The sequence below is a fragment of the Protomyctophum parallelum genome (genome assembly GCF_964188405.1).
Source record: "Protomyctophum parallelum genome assembly, chromosome: 2".
In the NCBI taxonomy this organism is placed as follows: domain Eukaryota; kingdom Metazoa; phylum Chordata; class Actinopteri; order Myctophiformes; family Myctophidae; genus Protomyctophum; species Protomyctophum parallelum.
The window spans coordinates 24,313,887-24,328,350 of NC_139699.1; positions in this window are offsets into that span (position 1 = coordinate 24,313,887).

Consider the following 14,464-nt stretch of genomic DNA (forward strand, 5'->3'; position numbering starts at 1 on the left):
TATAGTGTGTGGGATTTAAAAACAAAAACCCACACAGAACAGTGCAATTGTTCCCGCTTACTACTGTATGGTACTGTATGTACAGTATGTATACAATTATGTCATTATTATTGTCTGCAGCTTCTTTGTAGCTGCCTCATTTTCTCGATTACTTTGCTAAAACCATGCCGGTATATGTTAATTACATGCACTGCTGTTTTCAACCATCTTTCTCCTGTAGCCAATATGTCATATTGTTCATATTGATATCTGATCTGATATTGATTTCTTTAACTCTTTCCACCTTTCTTGAAACTGCAACGATTAGATATGGAGCTTGGGCAACAAATAATTTCACCCACTGTTTACACATGCATGTGACAATAACGTATTTATTTCTTTTTTAAGATTTGTTTTTGGCTTTTCTGCCTTTATTGATATAGTATCAAGTGAAGATAGATAGATAGGAAAGAGGGAGAGAGAAAGAAGGGGAGAGATATGCAGCAAAGGTCGTCATGAACTGGACTCGAACACGTGACGCGCTGTCAGGCCAAAGCCTGGCATGCGCCTGGATGTCCAGGAGACTTTGGGAAAAGGTCATTCTCCTGAATGCTGCGTTCAGGTATGGCATGGAAAGGGTGGGCATTTGCATTTCTTTCACCATAGTAAATGAGGGGAGTGCAGTTTTTTATTATTATTTTTTTACATACGGTATGAGTAAAAGAGCAGGGGCTGAAGCCCCCTTTGGTGTCTCTGGTCCTCATTCACAACGGAAATATATGACAATGTGTAAATGAAATGCGTAATGATCGCGTATTTATCTGTCCGATCAAGCTGCGACAAGCTCCCGTGTCATGCAGCAAAGGTGGTGTAATGACTGCTTTTTTGCGGTTTGCCCGTGTATCTTATTTTGCCTCTTTCCCAAGCGTTTCACCTGGTGTCGCCTGGTATAATTGAACATCCACGCCCATTCCACGCCATATAAGGCATATAAGGCAACAAGAAATATCTTTCCTCGAATAAAATACAACATCATAGCCTGCAAAATGCACAGATCCGGGATCCCCAAGCTTTAAGTTATACACAACAGTGAACGCGGTGCTCCGCGATAAGCTTGTAGAGCAGTTTATTTTGACAGGCGGGTCTCTGCATGGACAGATCTTCAAGCAAACAGCGCAAGTTATATGTATATAATTATAAACTTAAACTTAATAAGTTAACTGATGTTACAGTTACTTTCACATAATGATAAAGTGATAATAATGCAGTTCATTATTAAAACTCGGCAATGATAAAAGCCCTTACTGATGAATTGCATGTGCACTGCAGAGGTTATACAACATATTTGTATGGACATATTTAATTTGGCTTTTCTTTTCTTTCTTTTTTTTCTTGTGGGATTAATCCGTTCTTGGACTGATGCCTTGATCAGGGTACACCAATATCTGAGCTGACGCGGAACTGTGGAGTTCACGACCAACGGCCGTCAACGTCAAGTTCATGGCCATGGCCATGAATTAACGTGGGAGTCCTCCTAAATGCCCGTACTGTTATGACTCAGTGTGGTGTGACCCAAATGCACAACAAGGAGAGACAAAGCAGAGTAAAGCCCACCCGGCGGATATTTATTCACAAACACGGGGGGGGAAAGGAGATGCAGGGGTCCGTAGGCTGCTTCACAGAGCTCGGGTCCCGGAAACACTGGAGAGGAGAAGAGGAGGTGAGTCAAAGGCAGGTCCACAGAGCATAGCATAAGCACAGTAACGGCGTGACGTTTAACTGTCTAAGTCAAAACACTGAGGGCCTAAATGTCTGGCTGTCTAACTTTACCAACCGTAGACTGGGGAAGAACTGGCACCGAGCTGCAGACAGGCCTGGCTCTTGTAGGCTCATCAGGTGATTGCAGACGACATCCAGGTGGGGAGATAGTAACAGGGAGAGAGGTGCTGTGGAGTGCTCTGGAGTCCTCTGGTGGCGCCCAGAACACGGATGTAGAGGTGATGGTGAGCGAACCGTAACACGTACTGTTACGGACCACGGTCCTTTTGATTATTTGTTATTTGTTTAAGTATAATTATTATTTATGGTGGCTATTAAATTAGGATAATAATTATAAGTTTGGTATTTGTTATGATGTTTTATGGCATGTGACAAGTTGTCTTTCTTTTACTACAGTACTCAAGTGAATTGACAGACATGGCTCTGAGGCCTGGGCTATACGACTCTGGGTGTTTTTTCAAACGCACATTTCTTTGTGCGTTTGGGCCTTTCAGCCAGACGCAAACAGCGTTTTCGGACACTCAAACGGAGGTTTTTGGCAACGGATAAATAAGTGGAGATTTTCGAAAAGATCCGGATGGTGGAGTTGTGTAGTCATGCGAAACGGAGTTTTTGAGGAAGGATGACGTCACCTCCCTAGTCGCGCATGTTCGCTTTGCTTTTAACACTGAGCATGCGCATCAGTTCATGGATTGAAAAACGAACAACTTCCGGGGTGAACGTGAGGTTACCATAGAAACGACAACAAACACGATGGCAGCTAGCGCCACCCGCGCGGGCGGATCCTCACCATCTAATATAAACACAAACACAAACCCTATTCTTCCAGCTGCCTCGCTAGCCTAGTGGACTACTACGCAGACTAAGAAAATATATGCTTTGCTTCGCTTCGCTGGTTCGCGCCCGACTGCCGCCGCTGTTTTTACAACCGCAGACTTTTTAATAGTTTTTGGATTAAGGTTGGTGAAGGATGCGTTGCTCCCCTGCTTGCGGTTATGTATGCAAGCAGGGGAGCAACACATCGTTCACCAACCATAATCCAGTCTTTTTAATGCAACCTTAATCCAAAAACTACTAAAAAGTCTGCGGTTGTAAAAACAGTGGCGGCAGTGGGGCGCGGACCAGCGAAGCAAAGCAAAGCATAGATTACAAGTGTGCGTAGTAGTCCACTAGGCTAGCAAGTCAGCTCAGAAAATGGGGTTTGTGTTTATATTAGAAGGTGAGTTCCAAAGTTGCTCACTAGATGGAGTCCTGTCTGCATGCCTTGTTTGTTTTGTTTTTAGTACTACCGGGTTACGTGGGGGGATTTATTGGGAAACCAGCTCACCGGGCATGCTCAGAAAAAATTTCTATTGCGTTACATATTTATTATCGCCACCTACTGGCCTGGCATGCTTGTTGGAGTCAAAAATGATCGTTTTGGGTTGTATGTGTGGACACAGATATCTTTGTCGTATGGGCCCCTGCGACAACGGAGTACGAAAATATCCGTTTTATAAAAACCTAGAGACGTATAGCCCAGGCCTGAGTGACAGGTCCCTGATTGGACCTGCCCGCTCTGTCCCTTATTGGTTCTCCCTGACAACACCAGTTTCCTGTTGGCTGGGCACTCTTCCTGTCTCTGTATAAAGTGTCAGTTGAATTCTTGCTCTGGAGGGGACGACAGCATTCAGCAGCAGAGAATCGATCCCTCTTGTCCTCTCTTGTGCCTGCCTTATTATTGTCTCCACCAGGCCGAAGGCATGTGGGGAGAGTATGTTTTGCACTCCGTCCGTCCGCGTGTCCGTGTGTGTGTGTGTGTGTCCGTGAACAGCTAATCTCGGCCACCGTTAACCCGGTCGATGCCATATTTTGCACACACACTCCCTGGATGCCAACCATGAACCTCTGCCCCAAACTTTCCAGAACGGCCTGTTATAGCGCCACCAGGAGGCCGCTTTGTGCAAAACAAGTTTTTCAATGCCATATTTTGCACACACACTCCCTGGATGCCAACCATGAACCTCTGCCCCAAACTTTCCAGAACGGCCTGTTATAGCGCCACCAGGAGGCCGCTTTGTGCAAAACAAGTTTTTGCACAGTACACCTACACATTTTGTCCAAACATCACGCAAATTGGTACACAGTCTCTCTAGAGCCATTCAACGAAACGGGTCTTTCAGATTTATCAGACTCCATCCTGATTGGTTAAGATTGGCTTCCAAAGTTCACAGGAGTGCTCAGTTTCAAACAAAATGCTGCAAATCATGAACACATCGCGTCATTTCCCTGAAATTGTGCACCCACATTCCCACTAGGCCGAGGACTAAATGCCACATGAACAATTTCAACTCAGCCTCAAGGTGGCGCTATAACTGGCCGAAAAGTGTTTTTACCTCTAACTGCACGAATCTGTGGATAACCTGGTGGAGACCTGTGCACTTTTTCTAGTTTAGTTTGTTTTGTTTCTGGTTCATTTTGCCGTAAGTTATGATTTGTTTTGCCCAGTTTTGTTTGAAGTAATCTTTAAGTTGCCTGTGAGTCTGTAAACTATTATTTATCCTTGTTAAATAAGAAGCCCGGTTCCTACCTCCACCATGTAGGGGTGCCAGGTCTTTTCTTTTGTTAACTTATTGTAATTTTGGTTAGTTAGGGTAGTTAGGGATTTAGTATTGTAATTTTGTTTAACCTTCTGTTTGTTACGGTGTCAAAAAGTGGCAGAATGTGTTGAACCCAAAATGCAGAGTCAAGACCAACAAACAGCGGAATAGTGTTCAAACACTAATTTATTAATTAAATGCAGAACAAAGCAAGGCAACAAAAACGGGCAGAGGAATAGTAATCCCAAAATGCAAACACAAAAATAGATACGAGCAATTACCGGAGGTATTCACGGCAGGGTCCAGAGGAATAGGGAACACAGACAAGAGCTCCAGGGTAGACTGCATAACATGAATGTATGAACTGACAAAGTGTGAGTGCAAAGAGTCCAGTTATATAAGGGGCAGGCTGATTGTCAAAGTGTTCACAGGTGGGATGATGATGAGGGGGTTGGAGACAGGTGAGTGAACTGACTGTGTGAGTGGAAGGGAAAGTGGGAGTTGCCAGGTCTGACAAGGTCTATGGAGAGGTTGCCAGGTCTGGCAAGGTCTGTGGAGAGAAAGATGGACCGGCCGGGAGCCAGACCATAACACTGTTAGGGCCTTTAGGTAGGGGTAAACTTTTGATTTCTAGTTAGATTCGTTTTGTTAGAATAGCACCTGCACTCTGAAGCTAAAAAATGGGAGAATTGTGAACCAGAATTGTACAAATTGTCTCTGCAACTGAAAGAAAAGAGCCGCTCCAAATAAATTGACGTTCTTTTCACCCTGTTTCCTCTCAAATTGTGTCATGTCCCTTCACCCTAGACGAAGGTCCATAACACGTACGCTCACGCTCTGCTCACAATATGAGCATAAACGCTGTTGTGAATGAGGTCCCAAGTGTGCATGTGCCTGACAACCTCACAAAGTCAAGCATTATATACCACAGGGAGCCATTTGCTCATTGCCTGCTGGCGGGGGGGGGGGGGGGGGGGGGGGCTGTTGTCGTTTGTTGTTTCTTGTAGATTTTCTTTTTTTTTTAGCAAAAAAAAATCACTTCCTCTTCAGACTGAATAGGATCTTTTTTGTTTGAACACAGGGGTTATGTTAATTGGCAGCTTGTAAAGGGGAAACGCCAACAGACGACTGCTGAGACCTTCTGCTCTCTTCTGCTGAATCCTGGGTAAAGTTTGGCTGGCGTCCATGGTGAACCTGCTGAATGGGAAGAATGAGAGGGAGACAGACAGACTGTAGATTAGAGTGAAACAGACGGAGGGAGAGACTACTAGTCACAGTGAAGAGAATGCAGAGAGGGAGAGAGTAGGCAAACATAAATTGTATAATACTGTATTATAGTAGGATATCACTGCGATTATAGGATTTGTATACAAAATGTGTGAAATGTGATATACAGCAGAATGGGTACTTTTACTTAGCCTAAATAAAATTACAATATCAGGCTTTTACTTGTAACAGAGTACTTTTCCCACTGTGCAATTCTAAACATCAACCAGTATGCAAATATTACAAACAACTGGGGCCAAGAGTGTAACCTTACCTCGCATCACCAGGCTTTTCACCTCAGAGGAAATCCTGGTCTGTGACTACAATCTTTGATCTTTGACAATCTACATGACGTAGTGATATCATCCGCTCCCGACCGGATCATAAACCCGAAAAGGAATGCTGCCCAGGCTACCAAGACTGAGTGAGAGGTTTTGCTGCCAGGAGAATGAGGGGCTGCTCTGTCACTGCCATAAACAACTAACTAGGAGCTCCCAGCCAGAAAACTTGTGAGAACCAGCACATCATGGCCATCGATCATGAGCATCCAACACCTACCTGTGGACATACTTAAGAAAGAAAGAAAAGTACTGGCAAGCTATAGCCAGATACATGAAGGATTGAGATGACTGGAGAGGCTGCTGAAGGGCTGGTCAGGACGACCAAAGGTCAGAGCTACAGCGATACCGCTCACAAGACTTTGGGTTGTCAGGGTTTCAACTCACCGCAAGCCAGAACAAAACCACTCATATCGTATGGAAGCAACACGCCAATAAAATGATTTCTCGCATCATAAAGATGTTATACTGTAGGACCATGGGGACCAAAGCATGTACAGAGACACCATTTCTGGAAGGAGGAACTAAATAAATATTAAATACAGATTGTAGTAGAGTAGGTGTAGAAGTGAATAGATTCAGGGGAGAGAAGATACAGTATACTTGGCAGAAAAACAAACAACAAAAAAAGCATATTTCTCTACTATATAAATCTTTATGACACACACATTCTATACTGTATGTTTTAAGCCAGTGGTGCCACCAGGAGGCACCAGGGAGGTCAATTGGATATAGTAGTAATGAAAAAACAAAGTATATTTAATTGATCTGTAAACAGCAACATAACGCATCGTTTGACTTTGTATCGTATTGTTTTGCAATGGAAATAATCAACTGTATCAATTCTAAGAAGAAAGAAGTTAAAGCGGTTTAATTATTTTCCATTCAATATCGGTACACTTGGTATATTGCTAATTCTCTGTGTTCATGTCAAGGTATGGGTTTGTCCATGTGTTCAAATATAATGTCCATGAATTTGCCAATCACTGTGTTTACTTATTTATATCCATCAATCCAATAAAAAATTCTCTTAAACAAAACCTGCATTATCCACATGTTTCACACAGATTTAATTGCTTTGCTAAATAGTTACTGTATCGATTTTAAATCATTGAATCATATATCGCCATGAATGAACCAATACCAGTATCGTGTGCGTCTCGTCAACCATACGTATGGTATCGCTGTTAAAATGTATCGGTACAATATTTAGGCATCCTTGGCATGGAAAAGCTGTTGCTGTTTTAGACGACACTCCAGTCCTTATTGACAATGAGTTTGCGAATCGGAGCACTAAAGCGGAAATCAGGTGAATTTCAGAATCAGAATGGTTTTTTGTAAGTATCTGGTGCTGTGAAACCCCACAGCGCAGGAGTAACAACCACTGCTAAAATACTAGGATTCACGTTTAGCCTATTGGACATTGCAGGACATTCAGACAGGACATTATTACACATTGACAATATCAATATATAAATTGACCTGTTCTAGGCAAGGCAAGGCAATTTTATTTATATAGCACCTTTCATACTCATATTCAAAGTGCTTTACAGAATAAAAACAAATACAGAGTGCAACAGTGCACTTTAAAATAAATACAGATTATAATAGATACAATTACATTACATTAGAACAGATACTCCCACCTTTAATATAAACACAGTTAATTGGGATATTCAATGTTAAATAAATACGTTTTTAAATTTGACTTAAAAACGGCTATGGTTGGGGATTTTCTAATGTAACCTGGAATGCTATTCCAGGTTTGTGGTGCATAATGGTGGAATGCTGCTTCACCATGCTATTGGGTGAACTATCAGTAGGCCAGCCTCAGATGACCTAAGTGTTCTGGAGGGCTCATGGCTTCAGCATGTCTGAGATGTAGCTGGGCCCAAAGCCACAAACAGATTTATAGTAAGTTCTATAGAAATAGCAATGTCCAAATGCCACATAGTGTTATGTGATACAGCATTACAACCAAATCAAATGAGCATTTTATGAAATCCCACATGAAAATCGCTCTCCATACCACTGAAGGCTAGCTGGCACAGAATACAAATGGACCTGGGATTAAATGTTCCTTTAACAGTTTGATGCCATTGGAAAAGAGCAGCATCCTCTTAGCTTTAGGAGGTTAGCCCGAGTTTGCAGCCTGAGATAGTGCAGATAGACTCGTGGAAGCATTAAAACATGTGACATATGCTTTCCCCAGAACAACCACATGTCCATATTATTCCTCTATTTCCCCAGGAAGAGCACAGTTTTGGCCTGCTGACTACTCAACTGCATTAAAGTATGGTCTCACAGACAGACATCCCTCTTCCAGCCATCTCTACGGCCATAGCCTACTGAATATTTTCAGTTGGCGGCCATTCATATCCAAGTATCGTGCACGCTGCTTTGTTTTCTATCAAATATTACCCCTGAGAATGAGAATTGAGTAGCTGTGTGGATTGCCACACACTGCCGCACAGCATTTGAATAGCACAGAGGCCCTTCGGAGTATTTCGAGGCAAAACATCTCATTCTCAGTTATGCATTGGATGTGTGCACTCCATGTGGAAACGACCAGCCAGATACATTTCTGTTGTCGAGTGAACAAAGTGTGGCAGCCTGCAGGGGTGTGGAGTGAGACATTAAAGTATAGGCCTATAGTATTTTTATTTGCCTAAAATATTGTCTTACATACATTCATGAATCCACGTGTTAACCGGCTGTCAAAAGTGAGCAATTTGTTTCATAGGGGTATATATGTGACCATACTGTACCATTAACAACCTATAAGTCAAAAATGTCAAAATGTCATTATGCTTTAAGTAGCATGTGACGTGTCAACCTATTCATGATTCTGAATTCTAAAAATGGCCATAGTCCGTCATCACAAATGTGATGAGGTCATGGTTAATGGTATGGTCACATATAACCCCCTAAAAAAACAATTTCTCAATACGGACAGCCGGTCAGCAAGTGGATGCATGAATGTATGTATAATTGCATATAGACAATATTTTAGGCCAATAAAAAAAACAATATATACCAAATTTCCCACTTTAAACAAAAGAAGCCTGTTGGCTGCCGGACTATGTGGTATGCTGGGCTCAGTAGGCTAGCTCTCAGCCCGCTCTATCTGCATATCACACTTCCCATATTCTCACTGCACTATAATTAAGTAATATTACACAAGAGGGTGTTCTTTATCATCATGAGTTCCGAAAGGCATGGCAGAAGTGCATTAATGACAATAAAGAACACCCTCAAGTGTAATATTGCAATTATACAACAGCTGAAAAATAATATTTCTTTAATGACAGATGTAGTCACTACGACCACAAATGTCCCAAGAAAATAGCTATAGCCTAGCCACCGAGTCTGCTGCGCTCTGGGAGAATTGCGCGGCTGAATTCTTTGTTTTGATTAGCCGTTCCAATATTGTGGTTAAAACACTGCTAGAAAGCTGTTTCAACCAATCAGATTGCTTCTTCGAAACGACCTGTATAATTCTGTTTATTGTAACTTGTTGCCACTCTCCTTTAGTACTTACCCCGCACGCGCGTGGTCCCTCCAGGACTTTGATCATACTATAGGAAGCCAATAGTGAAGTTTATCCTATACTGTTACAGTCTGCCTACCTCTCTCTAATGCTGTCAGCTCAATCCCTGAATCGTGATAATGTAAATGTCCATGGGATATATATGATGATAGTGTAATGTTCTGTGACATGTTCTGTGTTCTGTGTACTTCACACATGGACCAGTAGGGGACACTGTGACTACAGTATGTCCCTGGTATGTAGCTGCAGCCTGTTGAGTCTTGATTCCCTGCAGTGAGTGCAGGCCAACAATCCAACATGCTATCTGGCTGCTCTCAGGAGGCAGTCACTGGGGGTTGGGGGGTGGCCGTGTTTGCTGATGATTAATGCAATTAATTACAGAGCCAATCACCAGGTCCCGGCCGCATGTCCACATTTGAATGACGGTTTGTGACATATTGCAAGTGTGTCGTAATGCAGGGCTATAATGTTGCAACCGTCTGTCTGTTAGCGCCCATCATTATCATTTATGAAACAAAGCCATAGCGTGTTAATGATATGAACTGTGCATCGATATGTGAAGGTGTGCTGCATAACAAAAGACAGTATGACAGTGTGTCAATATGTGAAGTTGTGCTGCGTAACAAAAGGATATGTGAAGGTGTGCTGCGTAACAAAAGGATATGTGAAGGTGTGCTGCGTAACAAAAGGATATGTGAAGGTGTGCTGAATAACAAAAGGATATGTGAAGGTGTGCTGCGTAACAAAAGGATATGTGAAGGTGTGCTGCGTAACAAAAGGATATGTGAAGGTGTGCTGTGTAACAATAGGATATGTGAAGGTGTGCTGCGTAACAATAGGATATGTGAAGGTGTGCTGAATAACAAAAGGATATGTGAAGGTGTGCTGCGTAACAATAGGATATGTGAAGGTGTGCTGAATAACAAAAGGATATGTGAAGGTGTGCTGCGTAACAAAAGGATATGTGAAGGTGTGCTGCGTAACAAAAGGATATGTGAAGGTGTGCTGCGTAACAATAGGATATGTGAAGGTGTGCTGAATAACAAAAGGATATGTGAAGGTGTGCTGCGTAACAATAGGATATGTGAAGGTGTGCTGCGTAACAATAGGATATGTGAAGGTGTGCTGCGTAACAATAGGATATGTGAAGGTGTGCTGAATAACAAAAGGATATGTGAAGGTGTGCTGCGTAACAAAAGGATATGTGAAGGTGTGCTGCGTAACAAAAGGATATGTGAAGGTGTGCTGCGTAACAAAAGGATATGTGAAGGTGTGCTGCGTAACAATAGGATATGTGAAGGTGTGCTGTGTAACAATAGGATATGTGAAGGTGTGCTGCGTAACAATAGGATATGTGAAGGTGTGCTGCGTAACAAGAACAACAGGGGTCTGATATAATGAGCCGGTTACAATGACAAAGCGACCAGACGAGTCTGAGACAACGTCAGTAGAAGTAAACTGTACATTCTTATTAATCAATATAGCTGTCCCACGTGTTTTGGTGTCAAATTTGGAATGAAAAATCTGACCAATCCATGGTCTAGAAAGCCTTATTTGATCCGCAGTACGTGAATGGGTTTCTTGTAGAAATGTAATGTCAGCTTAAAATTTCTTGATGTGGTCGAAAACCTTAGCTCGTTTAACAGTTCCATTTATACCTCCAACATTCCAGGAAAAGAACCTGACTGCATTTCCTCTTAAATTTGTGTCAGTCATAGTGTAGTGTTATAAGGGTGTGCAGATCTCTCAACAGTGCCATACCACAATGAGTAACGGTGCGAAAAATTACATGTCAATGTAAAGGTCGATACAGGAGCCAAGCTAATACCATGAAAAAGAGAAAACTGTGCTGCGTAACAAAAGGATATGTGAAGGTGTGCTGTGTAACAATAGGATATGTGAAGGTGTGCTGCGTAACAAAAGGATATGTGAAGGTGTGCTGCGTAACAATAGGATATGTGAAGGTGTGCTGCGTAACAATAGGATATGTGAAGGTGTGCTGCGTAACAAAAGACAGTATGACAGTATGAGCAGAAATGTTCGCTTCTCATTCTCTTCTCTCTTTGCTCTCGCTTCACTGAACACTGTTTTTCTCATCTCTGGCCCCTCTTTCTGGAAAGGCCTAAATGTGTGTGTGTGTGTGTGTGTGTGTGTGTGTGTGTGTGTGTGTGTGTGTGTGTGTGTGTGTGTGTGTGTGTGTGTGTGTGTGTGTGTGTGTGTGTGTGTGTGTGTGTGTGTGTGTGTGTGTGTGTGTGTGTGTGTGTGTGTGTGTGTGTGTGTGTGTGTGTGTGTGTGTGTGTGTGTGTGTGCGTGTGTGTGTGTGTGCGTGTGCGCAACTGTGCACGCAGGTGTGTGCATTAGGATGTTACAGACTGGAGAGAGAAAGAGAGAGAAAGGTAGACTAGAAAGCTCTCTGTCTACCGAGTAATCTTCGATCCTACTCTCACCTATGGTCATGAAGTGTGGGTCATGACCGAAAGTATAAGGTTACGGATACAAGCAGCCAAAATGAGTTTTCTCAGACACAGAAAGGAAGCCGAGAGAGAGTAACCTAGGACAGAGAGAGAGAGAGAGAGAGAGACCATAAATTTGCCATGCAGGAGGTCAGACACATGCAGGAAAGGACTGGGAGTGGTGAGGAGGGATGTCAGACAGACAGACAGTATGCACATGCGATCTCACAGTCACACACAAACATGATGCAGGACAGCTTGCAGAGGAGAGCGACAGACGAGCAGTCAGAGCAGCAGACGGTTGGAGAGAGAGAGATGTCCATGTGTCGCTGGCCTGGACCTGCTCACTTGCTGTTTTGGGCATGTATGCATTTCTTCAAATTCATACCTGGATCTCATTCGTCACTGAAGGAAATGCAACATAATGGACAAAAACACTCACATTCACATTTAACCTCAGAATTCAGGTCTTGCATTGATATTTGCTCCACCTAGCTACCAACCACCTCCTCCACCATTGGGCCGTTTCAGCTCCACGATTGGTTAACTCATCCATTCACACACCCACTTCAATCTCAGACCGCTCTATTCAACTGGAAGTTTGCACTGTCATCCCTGCTGTCTGCTCACCCTCCACCACCCCAGCTGACATCACTGCTGTCTGCTCACCCTCCACCACCCCAGCTGACGTTTTGGATCTGCTGTGTATGTACAGAGGGATTCAGAGTCCCTATATGGTTGGGGGATGCACTTTGTGCCTAAAAGCAGATCCAATACATCGCCAAACCATAATAAATATATTGCTCATTGTACATTCAATACACACATTTTGATCCATTCAGGAGTTGTCCTGACTGAACTGATTTTAGATTAGATTTATACACTTGTTTTCTTTCTGGAACCATACATTCAAGGGTTAACAAAAGGATATGTGAAGGTGTGCTGCGTAACAAAAGGATATGTGAAGGTGTGCTGCGTAACAATAGGATATGTGAAGGTGTGCTGCGTAACAATAGGATATGTGAAGGTGTGCTGCGTAACAATAGGATATGTGAAGGTGTGCTGAATAACAAAAGGATATGTGAAGGTGTGCTGCGTAACAAAAGGATATGTGAAGGTGTGCTGCGTAACAAAAGGATATGTGAAGGTGTGCTGCGTAACAAAAGGATATGTGAAGGTGTGCTGCGTAACAATAGGATATGTGAAGGTGTGCTGTGTAACAATAGGATATGTGAAGGTGTGCTGCGTAACAATAGGATATGTGAAGGTGTGCTGCGTAACAAGAACAACAGGGGTCTGATATAATGAGCCGGTTACAATGACAAAGCGACCAGACGAGTCTGAGACAACGTCAGTAGAAGTAAACTGTACATTCTTATTAACAGTTTGACTGTTTTTTACGATTAACCCGCATTTTAATCAACCCCCCTTCACTGCCGAGATTGTTGTATTACCTTTAGAGCATACGCTGAATTATTTGGGCTTTTAATCCGCGAAAATCCATCAAAAAAAGCTCCCGTGGTTTGTTATGATCTGTGTGTAGCATCCACCATCTTGGTGCACCCGGAAGACGCACACAAGATTGGTTTCAATGAGGCGTTGCAACCAATGCATTTCCATTGGCCTCAATTTCCCAGAAGCCCTAGCAGCCCACAGCATGTGACGATTTCCGGTTTCGTCATCACAGCGAAGCCATCCAGTCTCATACTCCGCGACGAAGACGGATTTTCTTTTGATTCATTACATTACGGCGGATTAAACACATAAAACAAAAGGCGGGTATGTCCGATACGGCAGCGACATTAACCTGGAGTAATCCATTCGCGGCACGGAAACTGTTAATCAATATAGCTGTCCCACGTGTTTTGGTGTCAAATTTGGAATGAAAAATCTGACCAATCCATGGTCTAGAAAGCCTTATTTGATCCGCAGTACGTGAATGGGTTTCTTGTAGAAATGTAATGTCAGCTTAAAATTTCTTGATGTGGTCGAAAACCTTAGCTCGTTTAACAGTTCCATTTATACCTCCAACATTCCAGGAAAAGAACCTGACTGCATTTCCTCTTAAATTTGTGTCAGTCATAGTGTAGTGTTATAAGGGTGTGCAGATCTCTCAACAGTGCCATACCACAATGAGTAACGGTGCGAAAAATTACATGTCAATGTAAAGGTCGATACAGGAGCCAAGCTAATACCATGAAAAAGAGAAAACTGTGCTGCGTAACAAAAGGATATGTGAAGGTGTGCTGTGTAACAATAGGATATGTGAAGGTGTGCTGCGTAACAAAAGGATATGTGAAGGTGTGCTGCGTAACAATAGGATATGTGAAGGTGTGCTGCGTAACAATAGGATATGTGAAGGTGTGCTGCGTAACAATAGGATATGTGAAGGTGTGCTGCGTAACAATAGGATATGTGAAGGTGTGCTGCGTAACAATAGGATATGTGAAGGTGTGCTGCGTAACAAAAGACAGTATGACAGTATGAGCAGAAATGTTCGCTTCTCATTCTCTTCTCTCT